A 12,599-nucleotide genomic window follows, 5' to 3' on the forward strand; every position below is an offset into this window, starting at 1 on the left:
ATCTTCTTCAAATTATAATTAGTACCTGTGCCTTTTGTCCATGGCTGTAATTTTGATGCCTCCAACAATGTCCGGTACATTCCATAGTACACACATTATAAATATTTGTTAATGAAAGATTAAAGTTGATTTTCATATGATCATATTTAAAGGTTATTATTATTATTCATTTAAAAATGTCTCCATCTGGTATGAAATAGTCCAAAATATATCTTCCAAATCAGAGTATAGTTTACAAAAGCTATTAAAAAATTAAACTTCAACATTCCTCCCAATATTCAGGATTTGAAATAATATTCACTACATTTCATAAACTGATTATAATAAAAATGTTAATGTTCTAATAAAATAATAAGTAACGTAACCAACATGATATATTCTTCAGAAACTTGAATGTAGCAGAAATGACTTCATTTTCTCTACATCAAAATAAATCAGATTTCATGCCGACATATTTCTGTAATTTCAGATGCAATCATTTTTAAACAACCTGTCCCTCGTAAATGTTGCACAGTTTATCTGAGTGGCGAGTTAGGGGGGTTTGCAGGAGCTCAGAACACAAGGGTATGGGTTCTAATCCATTGTGGTCACCACTGGCATTGTTTCCCGCCAAGCCTACATAGTCCTTTGAAGTTGCAGGCTACTTTGTGGCATGTCAAGCTGGATTCATCAGCCTTACTGATCCTGAGAGCCCCATTGCCCAGGTGACTCCCTTCTCCATGCACCTCATAAGCCAGAGCCCCCAGAGGACCTTCCCACCACCTGGAGAGTCGGTTAGCAAGGTCTTCTCCCTGCTGTGTACAGCCATTTCTTTTCCCATCCTATTATCATCTCTACTTTAGGATAATCTCCTCAGGAGTCTCAGAATTTCAAGAAGCTGAAATAGGAAGGCAGCCTCTACTTTCTGCTCTGACACTGAAAATGCTGCATTGACAAAGGCTCTTAAACTTTGCCAATGTTCCTTTGGCGGTGTGTACCTATGATCCCTGTCTCAGAAGAATGATTAAAATATATATAATCACAAAGGAAACAAATTATATTGAAATTCAATTTAAAATGTGCTTCTTTTATTAACCACATTGAGATCTAACAATCAGGGATTAATAAGTGCCGTGATTTTATAAGGACTACTTACTTTTTGAAATACCATAATTATAGTGATAAGCAAAACAAGAATTTGATGTATCCATAATAACTGCATATAAATGTTAAAGTATTTAAAATTATATGAGTTTTCTTGGTATGTCCAAAGCTACTGTGTTTTAAAATTTACATTCATATTTGAAAAAAGTACCAAATTTCAATTATAAGTTATTAAAGCTAAAGGTATATATATTTTTTTCTTATCCAAGTTCACAGATGACCCTGCGTTAAGAATCTAACTTAATGATCATTATAACATCTGTAGTGTGATAAATAGTTTATCCCACTAAAAACAAACCTGACTGATGCTTGAAGACCCAGGCTTCAGTATAATACAGCAGAGCTTTATCTCCAGGTGTGTATTCTCATTCCACGCTCATCACTGAGAAAACTCACCTTCCCTCTTTACCTAACTAGTAATAATGATCCCCTCCACCAATCCTGGCAAACACAGTATTTCTTCTAATTTGATGATTACACTCATAAGTACAGGTTCAGATTATATATAGGAATGTGAACCCTCCCCTGCAACCCAATTTTTTATAACCTCTGAGCACAGTAAACACGTATGAGTAAAAAGAAGTTAAATACACTTTGATCTTCACCACATCCTGTGAGCTGAGTATAAGTCGGCCATGACACACTCCCCTTAGATACGTGGGTAAGACAAGGTGCAATGATATTATCTGAGTAATAGAAAGTCTGAGACCTAGGGAAAGTCAGAGCTGGAGCAATAATCTCTGTTGGTCAGCTCTGTCCTTTGCCTTATGGTGCCTTCCTGCTATGTTATTAGAAGTGCTACAAAGCACATATTTTGAAAGCAGAAGCCAAAGTTAGGCAATGTGTGTATACACACACACACACACACATACTCGCACACACACACTACACACAGATAGCAAATATTTGCTTCTCTTTGGTGGTCTGCCTTCTGTCTACATACTATACATTTCTAAACAGAGATGTTCCCTGAATTGCATTAGACACAAGTGAATTTGTTTGATTTAAAGTTCTACTTTAAGGGAGAGTCGACATTTTATCCTTCATTTCTCTGAGCACTTTTTTGTCTTTCATGCCATTATTAGCATATGATATTACCAGTTGATAATAATTTTAAATTTCGATTCTAGCATCATTTCAGAATTTTAGAATTACTAAAGTGGCTGAATTTTTGCAGAAAACGTTCTGTTATTGATAAAACTGACTGAACTATCATGAAATGATAGATATCTAACCACATTCTAAGTTGTGGTTAGTATGATAGTAGATAGTAAATTGAAATTGTTATTTCCACTTTAGTAGAATAAATAGATAATAGATTTAATTTGGTATTTCCACATTAACATCTAAAAATACAGTCATTAGAGTAGCCACATTTTGAACCAGAGATGTCATTTTTAATACAGAATAATTTGTACATTAATTTTTCTAAATAGAGGACTCAATGTTTGCTGTCAAATGTATAACTCATAAGGATTCCATAGGGTTTCCTTCTTGGGTTAGTATTCTACTGTGTGATGTTGCTATATATACACGTACACATTCTTTTAATTCTGAAAAAGTATAAACATGCACATTCCAAAGAAGGGAGCTATATTTAATCATGGATAATTAAATATTTCAAGCTTTGCATGGGTAATCAATCTTGTCAGCAAAGGCACAAACAACTTGCCCAGGTACTGAGCATGGTTCAGTTGTCCTGATTGATACAGAATATGTATAATGTCAATAAAACACACCAGAGAATTAGAAGTCTCAGCATTGGGGTGATGGCTTGTGCTAAGTGGCTTTAGTGATTGCCATGACACTGCCATAAAAGCACGTCAAATATTTCATTGATTAACATAAAATAAAAAATGAAACTTTTGTATATTCAGTAGAAAAAAGCAATCTTCAAACATCTAATAATTTGATTTAACTATTAATATTACCCCATAAATGGTTTATGAGGCATGCATTTTTCATGACCAAGCTTAAAACTAAAATGTTATAGGCAGTCTTTAAGTTAGATAATTTACAATAAATAAAATATATTTATGATTCATTATTTTATGTAACAAGTAGTTTTCACTTTCATGTGTAAATAACTTAAGAAGAGAGTTTCTGGATTCCTTGGGAATAGTGATAATACTCACGCAATTGAGGAAATAAGTAGACCCAGTGCATGGTGCTACCTTGCTCCTGAAGACAGCAGACTTACTCTGACAGTCAGTGTCTCAGCAGGAGCCAGAAACAGGGCTTTTCTGCCTGTCTCCTCTCCAGTTAGAGATCCACAGTAGCAGAGAAGAGGACACCGATTGTTTCAGGAAGATGCGCCTCTGTGACCCTTTCCTCCTTGTCCTCAGCTGGCTTAGTTCTGCATGCAACAGGCCCAGCTGTACCCCATGGTGCTCTCTCTCATTCTCTGCATGACAGCTCTCTCTCTGGAGAGAAGCAGAATGGGAAGGAGAGAGAAGAATTATTAAAGTTGGAGAGGCAATGCAATTTTAACACTTCAACTGATGGATTATTTTACGTTTCCCATTTGAAGTTTAAGTTATTAATATATTTTACTGTACATATCTTAACGTTTTTAAAAATGTTTGTGGGCACTGCCAATTTTAGAATTTGAAGTGATATTAATAGTCATTCGGTTCAAAACTTTTTCCCAAAGACAAAACGTGAATTGCAAAGAAGCCAAAGCGTTTGTGAAACAGCTTTTCTTTTCCAAAATCTATTCTTTCCCAGGATATCAGAGGAATGTAGAGAGGAGAAAATAGAAGAAAATAAATTTCCTGCCTTATGCCTTCAATATAAGAATGGCAAAATTATGGTTCTTTTATCTTCAAGAATTATGTTACTTTCTTTTGAGTAATCATTAATTGACATCCATCAGTTCATTTTTCAAACCCTTTCATGAGTAGGAGAAACCCAAAGAGGGACTGCCCATAGCCACTTGGCCTGAAGGCACAACACAGATCATCAGCCCCCTGTTTGGAGACATGCCTACCTTCTTATTTTGCAAAATTCTCACCGTCCCTTTCTGTTCAGGTGTGGGCAAAGGGAGCTAAAAGACAGCATTCATTACCCACTTTGCTCTGTATTTGGTGTAAATTTCCTGCACTTAAATGCCCAACAGCCAGTGGTTTGGTCTGTAAAAGACACAGAAAGCAAAGTGCTTGCTCAGCCTACAGGGATGCCATAAACCCTGTTTCTAGAAGGAGCTTAGAAGCCCAGCAGTCTATGAATTATGTGAGAATCACTCAGCAAATGGTTGCTGCAGCATATTAATAGAGGATGGGTATTGATTCACCTAAAATTAGAACACATCTCAATATACTTCTATTGCCACAAGTCTTTGACTTTCAAGGCATTGTCAGCAGAGTCCAGAATCTGTATAATGTGAGAATGTAAGAGTGGAGGTGAAAATCTCCTTTGTTCATCAGACCTATCAGAGGACAGAGTAGAGGCAGCATTTTAGAAGAGTTTCTAAAGCTGTGGCTATCTGGGATAATTTCAGTTTTCAGAAAAGTCTGCCCTGAGCTGAAGGGGCTCTTTACAATCTCTTCTTTATGACATTACTTTCTGTTTCAGGGAATATACAAGATAAGCTTGAAGCATCCCATAGTGACAGAAAGAAAAAATAATGCTCAAACACATGCCTGCATGTGCATACACAAAACGCGCACACACACACACACACACACACGATGGAACTATGCCAAAGAGACACAGGAATCAACTGGAAGAGCTCCCAATGGACAAACCTGGGACAATCAGATCAAACAACATAAATAAAATACTTAGATTATAACTAAAGCTATAACATGAAAGGCTGTGAGTACATAGTGATATAAATAATGATTGAATAAATACATAAGTGGGGGAGAAGAGGCACATCTCCAGTGCAGAGGATTCAAAATAATTTATGTACATATTCTGCCCTCGAATAGGTGAAGCAGGGTATTTCCCTGACCTCTTCACAGGACTCACAACAGGGGTGCCTCGTTTACCCAGCCCACAGCTTTCAACTCCTCGTGGGAGGGAGCACGTAAGCAAATGAGGCGGGAACTAGAGTGCATTCATGCTGGAATCAGCTGATTGCTTTGGTGTGGCAGGGGCAAACTCCACTCACTCAGACCCGCTGCATTCCACCCCTTGTAGGAGGGAGCACACACATGAGCAGGTGCAGGAGCCAGAGTGAGAACTTCTGGGTGCTGGCAGGAGCAAATTCCATGTGGGCCTTGCGGCAGCATCTTGGGGGGTGCCCATGATCCCTGAAGTGCCATGGGGCATGTTAAAGTACTCTTTTAGCTCGGCCATCTGCAGATGCCTTAAATGTTAACAACTCAGTGGGCCTTCTACCTTTTCGTGTGTGGTGGTTGCCTTCTGCCAGCAAAGGCAAAAGACGACTGTGACAGCCTTTTGCATCTATACTCGTGGCTCCCAAGCTCTTGTCTGGCATCCAGGAGAAATGAGTTCACATGAATGAATTGAAGAATGGTAAATGCAGTGATTTTATTGCCAATAAAAGTGGCTCTCAGCAGCAAGGGGAGCTGAAAAGGGGACAGGACGGGAAGGTAATCTTCTCCTGAAGTCTGGTCATCTCCAGCCAAATTCTTCCCTGAAGTTACACTGTCAAGCTGTCTCTCTGAAATCAAGCTGCTTCTCTCCTACTTCCAGCTGTTTCTCCTCTCTGCCATTTGAATATGGGGTTTTTATAGGCACAGGATGGGGGTGGTGGGACAGGGCCATGAGTGGTTTTGGAAAAGGCAACATTCAAGCAGGAAAACAGGGATGTCAGTTCTCACCTTGGGCCATGGCGTGAGGATTTTCAGCTTGAAGGTGGGGCTTTACCAGGGACCTGCCACTGTCTGCTTAGAATTTCTCTGTCTCCTGTTGCTATCATACGTATAGCATGACTTCCCACTCCTGAAGTGTAGGCTGCACATAGTGACCTCCGTCAAAGAATACAGTATAGAAAAGGAGAGGAAAGAGTAACTTTGCAGCACAGAATCTTAGCAAATATTACCTCAGCCAGGTGGTCAAGTTCAGTATCAACAGAGATCAATCATGTTGATGGTGTATACCCTTGGTAGGATGTGATGAAAATCAAGCTTTACCTATTCAAAAACCCATAACCCATAACCCCAGTCTGAAATGGAAAAAACAGATAAATCCTAAAAGAGGAACACTTTACAATTTTTTTTTTTTTTGAGAGGGAGTCTCACTCTGTCTCCCAGGCTGGAGTGCAGTGGCACAATCTCTGCTCACTGCAAGCTCCGCCTCCCAGGTTCACGCCATTCTCCTGCCTCAGCCTCTCTGAGTAGCTGGGACTACAGACGCCTGCCACCACGCCCGGCTAATTTTTTGTATTTTTTTTTTAGTAGAGATGGGGTTTCACCGTGGTCTCGATCTCCTGACCTCGTGATCCGCCCGCCTCGGCCTCCCAAAGTGCTGGGATTACAAGCGTGAGCCACCGCGCCCGGCCTACAAATTTCCTGATCAGTATTCCTCAAAACTGTCGAGGTCATTAAAAATAAGGGATATGTGAGAAAGTGGTGCCACCAAGAGGAACCTGGAAGTCACGGTAACTAAATCAAATGCAGAATCCTGGATGGGGCCCTAGAACAAGAAAAGACATTGAGTACAAACTTAGGAAATCTTAATAGATTATGGACTTTACTTAATAACAATGTATCAAAATTGATTTGAATGTTAGACATACAGAAACTTTCTATATATCTAGTATAGATATACTAGGTATATCTCTATATACTAGATAGAGATACTAGATATATATCGAACCTTCTCAACTTTTCTATTAAAAAAGCTCTTATTTTATTTTATTTTAAGTTTCAGGGTACATGTGCACAATGTGCTGGTTTGTTACATATGTGTACATGTGCCATGTTGGTGTGCTGCACCCATTAACTTGTCATTTAGCATTAGGTATATCTCCTAATGCTATCCCTCTCCCCTCCCCTCACCTCACAGCAGTCCCCGGAGTGTGATGTTCCTCTTCCTGTGTCCATGTGTTCTCATTGTTCTTTTCCCACCTATGAGTGAGAACATGCGGTGTTTGGTTTTTTGTCCTTGCGATAGTTTGCTGAGAATGATGATTTCCAGTTTGATCCATGTCCCTATGAAGGACATGAACTCATCATTTTTTTGTGGCTGTATAGTATTCTATGGTGTATATGTGCCACATTTTCTTAATCCAGTCTATCGTTGTTGGACATTTAGGTTGGTTCCAAGTCTTTCCTATTGTGAATAGTGCTGCTATAAACATACATGTGCATGTGTCTTTATAGCAGCATGATTTATAATCCTTTGGGTATATACCCAGTAATGGGATGGTTGGGTCAAATGGTATTTCTAGTTCTAGATCCCTGAGGAATCACCACACTGACTTCCACAATTGTTGAACTAGTTTACAGTCCCACCAACAGTGTAAAAGTGTTCCTATTTCTCCACATCCTCTCCAGCACCTGTTGTTTCCCGACTTTTTAATGATGGCCATTCTGACTGGTGTGAGATGGTATCTCATTGTGGTTTTGATTTGCATTTCTCTGATGGCCAGTGATGATGAGCATTTTTTCATGTGTTTTTTGGCTGCATAAATGTCTTCTTTTGAGAAGTGTCTGTTCATATCCTTTGCCCACTTTTTGATGCAGTTGTTTTTTTCTTGTAAATTTGTTTGGGTTCATTGTCGATTCTGGATATTAGCCCTTTGTCAGATGAGCAGGTTGTGAAAATTTTCTCCCATTTTGTAGGTTGCCTGTTCACTCTGACAGTAGTTTCTTTTGCTGTGCAGAAGCTCTTTAGTTTAATTAGATCCCATTTGTCAATTTTGGCGTTTGTTGCCATTGCTTTTGGTGTTTTAGACATGAAGTCCTTGCCCATGCCTATGTCCTGAATGGTATTGCCTAGGTTTCCTTCTAGGTTTTTTTTGGTTTTAGGTCTAACGTGTAAGTCTTTAATCCATCTTGAATTAATTTTGCATAAGGTGTAAAGAAGGGATCCAGTTTCAGCTTTCTACATATGGCTAGCCAGTTTTCCCAGCACCATTTATTAAATAGGGAATCCTTTCCCCATTTCTTGTTTTTGTCAGGTTTGTCAAAGATCAGATGATTGTAGATATGCAACATTATTTCTGAGGGCTCTGTTCTGTTCCATTGATCTATATCTCTGTTTTGGTAACAGTACCAAACTGCTTTGGTTACTGTAGCCTTGTAGTATAGTTTGAAGTCAGGTAGGGTGATGCCTCCGGCTTTGTTCTTTTGGCTTAGGATTGACTTGGCGATGTGGGTTCTTTTTGGTTCCATACGAACTTTAAAGTAGTTTTTTCCAATTCTGGAAGAAAGTCATTGGTAGCTTGATGGGGATGGCATTGAATCTATAAATTACCTTGGGCAATATGGCCATTTTCACAATATTGATTCTTCCTACCCATGAGCATGGAATGTTCTTCCATTTGTTTGTATCCTCTTTTATTTCATTGAGCAGTGGTTTGTAGTTCTCCTTGAAGAAGTCCTTCACATTTCTTGTAAGTTGGATTCCTAGGTATTTTATTCTTTTGAAGCAATTGTCAATGGGAGTTCACTCATGATTTGGCTCTCTGTTTGTCTGTTATTGCTGTATAAGAATGTTTGTGATTTTTGTACATTGATTTTGTAACCTGAGACTTTGCTGAAGTTGCTTATCAGCTTAAGGAGATTTTGGGCTGAGACAATGGGGCTTTCTAAACATACAATCATGTCATCTGCAAACAGGGACAATTTGACTTCCTATTTTCCTAATTGAATACCCTTTATTTCCTTCTCCTGCCTAATTGCCCTGGCCAGAACTTCCATCACTATGTTGAATAGGAGTGGTGAGAGAGGGCATCCCTGTCTTGTGCCAGTTTTCAAAGGGAATGCTTCCAGTTTTTGCCCATTCAGTATGATATTGGCTGTGGGTTTGTCATAGATAGCTCTTATTATTTTGAGATATGTCCCATCAATACCTAATTTAGTGAGAGTTTTTAGCATGAAGCATTGTTGAATTTTGTCAAAGGCCTTTTCTGCATCTTTTGAGATAATCATTGTGGTTTTTGACTTTGGTTCTGTTTATATGATGGATTACATTTATTGATTTGCATATGTTGATCCAGCCTTGCATCCCAGGGATGAAGCCCACTTGGTCATGGTGGATAAGCTCTTTGATGTGCTGCTGGATTCGGTTTGCCAGTATTTTATTGAGGATTTTTGCATCAATGTTCATCAAGGATATTGGTCTGAAATTCTCTTTTTTGGTAGTGTCTCTGCCCGGCTTTGGTATCAGGATGATGCTGGCCTCATAAAATGAGTTAGGGAGGATTCCTTCTTTTTCTATTGATTGGAATAGTTTCAGAAGGAATGGTACCAGCTCCTCCTTGTACCTCTGGTAGAATTCGGCTCTGAATCCATCTGGTCCTGGACTTTTTTTGGTTGGTAAGCTATTGATTATTGCCACAATTTCAGAGCCTGTTATTGGTCTATTCAGAGATTCAACTTCTTCCTGGTTTAGTCTTGGGAGGGTGTATGTGTCGAGGAATTTATCCATTTCTTCTAGATTTTCTAGTTTATTTGCATAGAGGTGTTTGTAGTATTCTCTGATGGTAGTTTGTATTTCTGTGGGATCGGTGGTGATATCCCCTTTATCTTTTTTATTGCGTCTATTTGATTCTTCTCTCTTTTCTTCTTTATTAGTCTTACTAGTGGTCTATTGATTTTGTTGATCTTTTCAAAAAACCAGCTCCTGGATTCATTAATTTTTTGAAGGGTTTTTTGTGTCTCTACTTCCTTCAGTTCTGCTCTTATTTTAGTTGTTTCTTGCCTTCAAGCTAGCAAGCTTTTGAAATGTGTTTGCTCTTGCTTTTCTAGTTATTTTCATTGTGATTTTAGGGTGTCAATTTTGGATCTTTCCTGCTTTCTTTTATGGGCATTTAGTGCTATAAATTTGCCTCTACATACTGCTTTGCATGTGTCCCAGAGATTCTGGTATGATGTGTCTTTGCTCTTGTTGGTTTCAAAGAGCATCTTTATTTCTGCCTTCATTTCGTTATGTACCCAGTAGTCATTCAGGAGCAGGTTGTTCAGTTTCCATGTAGTTGAGCGGTTTTGAGTGAGTTTTTTTAATCCTGAGTTCTAGTTTGATTGCACTGTGGTCTGAGAGACAGTTTCTTATAATTTCTGTTCTTTTACATGTGCTGAGCAGAGCTTTACTTTCAACTATGTGGTCAATTTTGGAATAGGTGTGGTGTGGTGCTGAAAAAAAAATGTATATTCTGTCAATTTGGGGTGGAGAGTTCTGTCGATGTCTATTAGGTCTGCTTGGTGCAGGGCTGAGTTCAATTCCTGGGTTTCCTTGTTAACTTTCTGTCTCGTTGATCTGTCTAATGTTGACAGTGGGTTGTTAAAGTCTCCCATTATTATTGTGTGGGAGTCTAAGTCTCTTTGTAGGTCACTAAGTACTTGCTTTATGAATCTGGGTGTTCCTGTATTGGGTGCATATATATTTAGGGTAGTTAGCTCTTTGTGTTGAATTGTTCCCTTTACCATTATGTAATGGCCTTCTTTGTCTCTTTTGATCTTTGTTGGTTTAAAGTCTGTTTTATCAGAGACTAGGATTGCCACCCCTGCCTTTTTTTGTTTTCCATTTGCTTGGTAGATCTTCCTCCATCCCTTTATTTTGAGCCTATGTGTGTCTCTGCACATGAAATGGGTTTCCTGAATACAGCACACTGATGGGTCTTGACTCTTTATCCAACTTGCCAGTCTGTGTCTTTTATTTGGAGCATTTAGCCCATTTACATTTAAAGTTAATATTGTTATGTGTGAATTTGGTCCTGTCATTATGATGTTAGCTGGTTATTTTGCTCGTTAGTTGATGCAGTTTCTTCTAGTCTTTAAATTTTGGCATGTTTTTGCAGTGGCTGGTACCGATTGTTACTTTCCATGTTTAGTGCTTCCTTCAGGAGCTCTTTTAGGGTAGGTCTGGTGGTGACAAAATCTCTCAACATTTGCTTGTCTGTAAAGTATTTTATTTCTCCTTCACTTATGAAGCTTAGTTTGGCTGGGTATGAAATTCTGGGTTGAAAATTCTTTTCTTTAAGAATGTTGAATATCGGCCCCCACTCTCTTCTGGCTTGTAGAGTTTCTGCTGAGAGATCCGCTGTTAGTCTGATGGGCTTCCCTTTGTGCGTAACCCGACCTTTCTCTCTGGCTGCCCTTAAGATTTTTTCCTTCATTTCAACTTTAGTGAATCTGACAATTATGTGTCTTGGGGTTGCTCTTCTCGAGGAGTATCTTTGTGGTGTTCTCTGTATTTCCTGAATCTGAATGTTGGCCTGCCTTGCTAGATTGGGGAAGTTCTCCTGGATAATATCCTGCAGAGTGTTTTCCAACTTGGTTCCATTCTCTCCGTCACTTTCAGGTACAGCAATCAGACGTAGATTTGGTCTTTTCACATAGTCCCATATTTCTTGGAGGCTTTGTTTGTTTCTTTTTATTCTTTTTTCTCTAAACTTCCCTTCTCACTTCATTTCATTCATTTTGTCTTCCATCACTGATACCCTTTCTTCCAGTTGTTTGCATCGGCTCCTGAGGCTTCTGCATTCTTCACTTAGTTCTCGAGCTTTAGCTTTCAGCTCCATCAGCTCCTTTAAGGATTTCTCTGCATTGGTTATTCTAGTTATCCATTCATCTAATTTTTTTTCACAGTTTTTAACTTCTTTGCCATTGGTTTGAATTTCCTCCTATAGCTTGGAGTAGTTTGATCGTCTGAAGCTTTCTTCTCTCAATTCGTCAAAGTCATTCTCCGTCCAGCTTTGTTCCGTTGCTGGTGAGGAGCTGTGTTCCTTTGGAGGAGGAGAGGCACTCTGCTTTTTAGAGTTTCCAGTTTTTCTGCTCTGTTTTTTCCCCATCTTTGTGGTTTTATCTACTTTTGGTCTTTGATGATGGTGATGTACAGAAGGGTTTTTGGTGTGGACGTCCTATCTGTTTGTTTTCCTTCTAACATACAGGGCCCTCAGCTGCAGGTCTGTTGGAATTTGCTAGAGGTCCACTCCAGACCCTGTTTGCCTGGATATCAGCAGCGGTGGCTGCAGAACAGTGGTGGCTGTAGAACAGCTCATCTTGGTGTACCGCAAATGCTGCTGCCTCATCATTCCTCTAGTAGTTTTGTCTCAGGGGAGTACCCGGCCGTGTGAGGTGTCAGTCTGCCCCTACTAGGGGGTGCCTCCCAGTTAGGCTGCTCAGGGGTGAGGGACCCACTTGAGGAGGCAGTCTGCCCATTCTCAGATCTCCACCTGTGTGCTGGGAGAACCACTACTCTCTTCAAAGCTGTCAGACAGGGACATTTAAGTCTGCAGAGGTTACTGCTGTCTTTTTGTTTGTCTGTGCCCTGCCCCCACAGGTGGAGCCTACAGAGACAGGCAGGCATCCTTGTGCTGT

The 12,599-nt window shown here is 39.5% G+C and overlaps 1 long non-coding RNA gene across 1 annotated transcript in view; it reads left to right on the forward strand.

Moving 5' to 3' along the window:
- The first annotated feature begins 665 nt into the window (after positions 1-665).
- LOC129486479 (uncharacterized) overlaps positions 666-12,599 on the forward strand; it is a 37,369-nt gene continuing 25,435 nt past the window's right edge. The window contains exon 1 of the long non-coding RNA XR_008658999.2: positions 666-704. This is a non-coding gene — a long non-coding RNA (uncharacterized lncRNA). The remainder of the gene's footprint in view (positions 705-12,599) is intronic.

Source organism: Symphalangus syndactylus, chromosome 7 (genome assembly GCF_028878055.3).
Source record: "Symphalangus syndactylus isolate Jambi chromosome 7, NHGRI_mSymSyn1-v2.1_pri, whole genome shotgun sequence".
NCBI lineage: Eukaryota > Metazoa > Chordata > Mammalia > Primates > Hylobatidae > Symphalangus > Symphalangus syndactylus.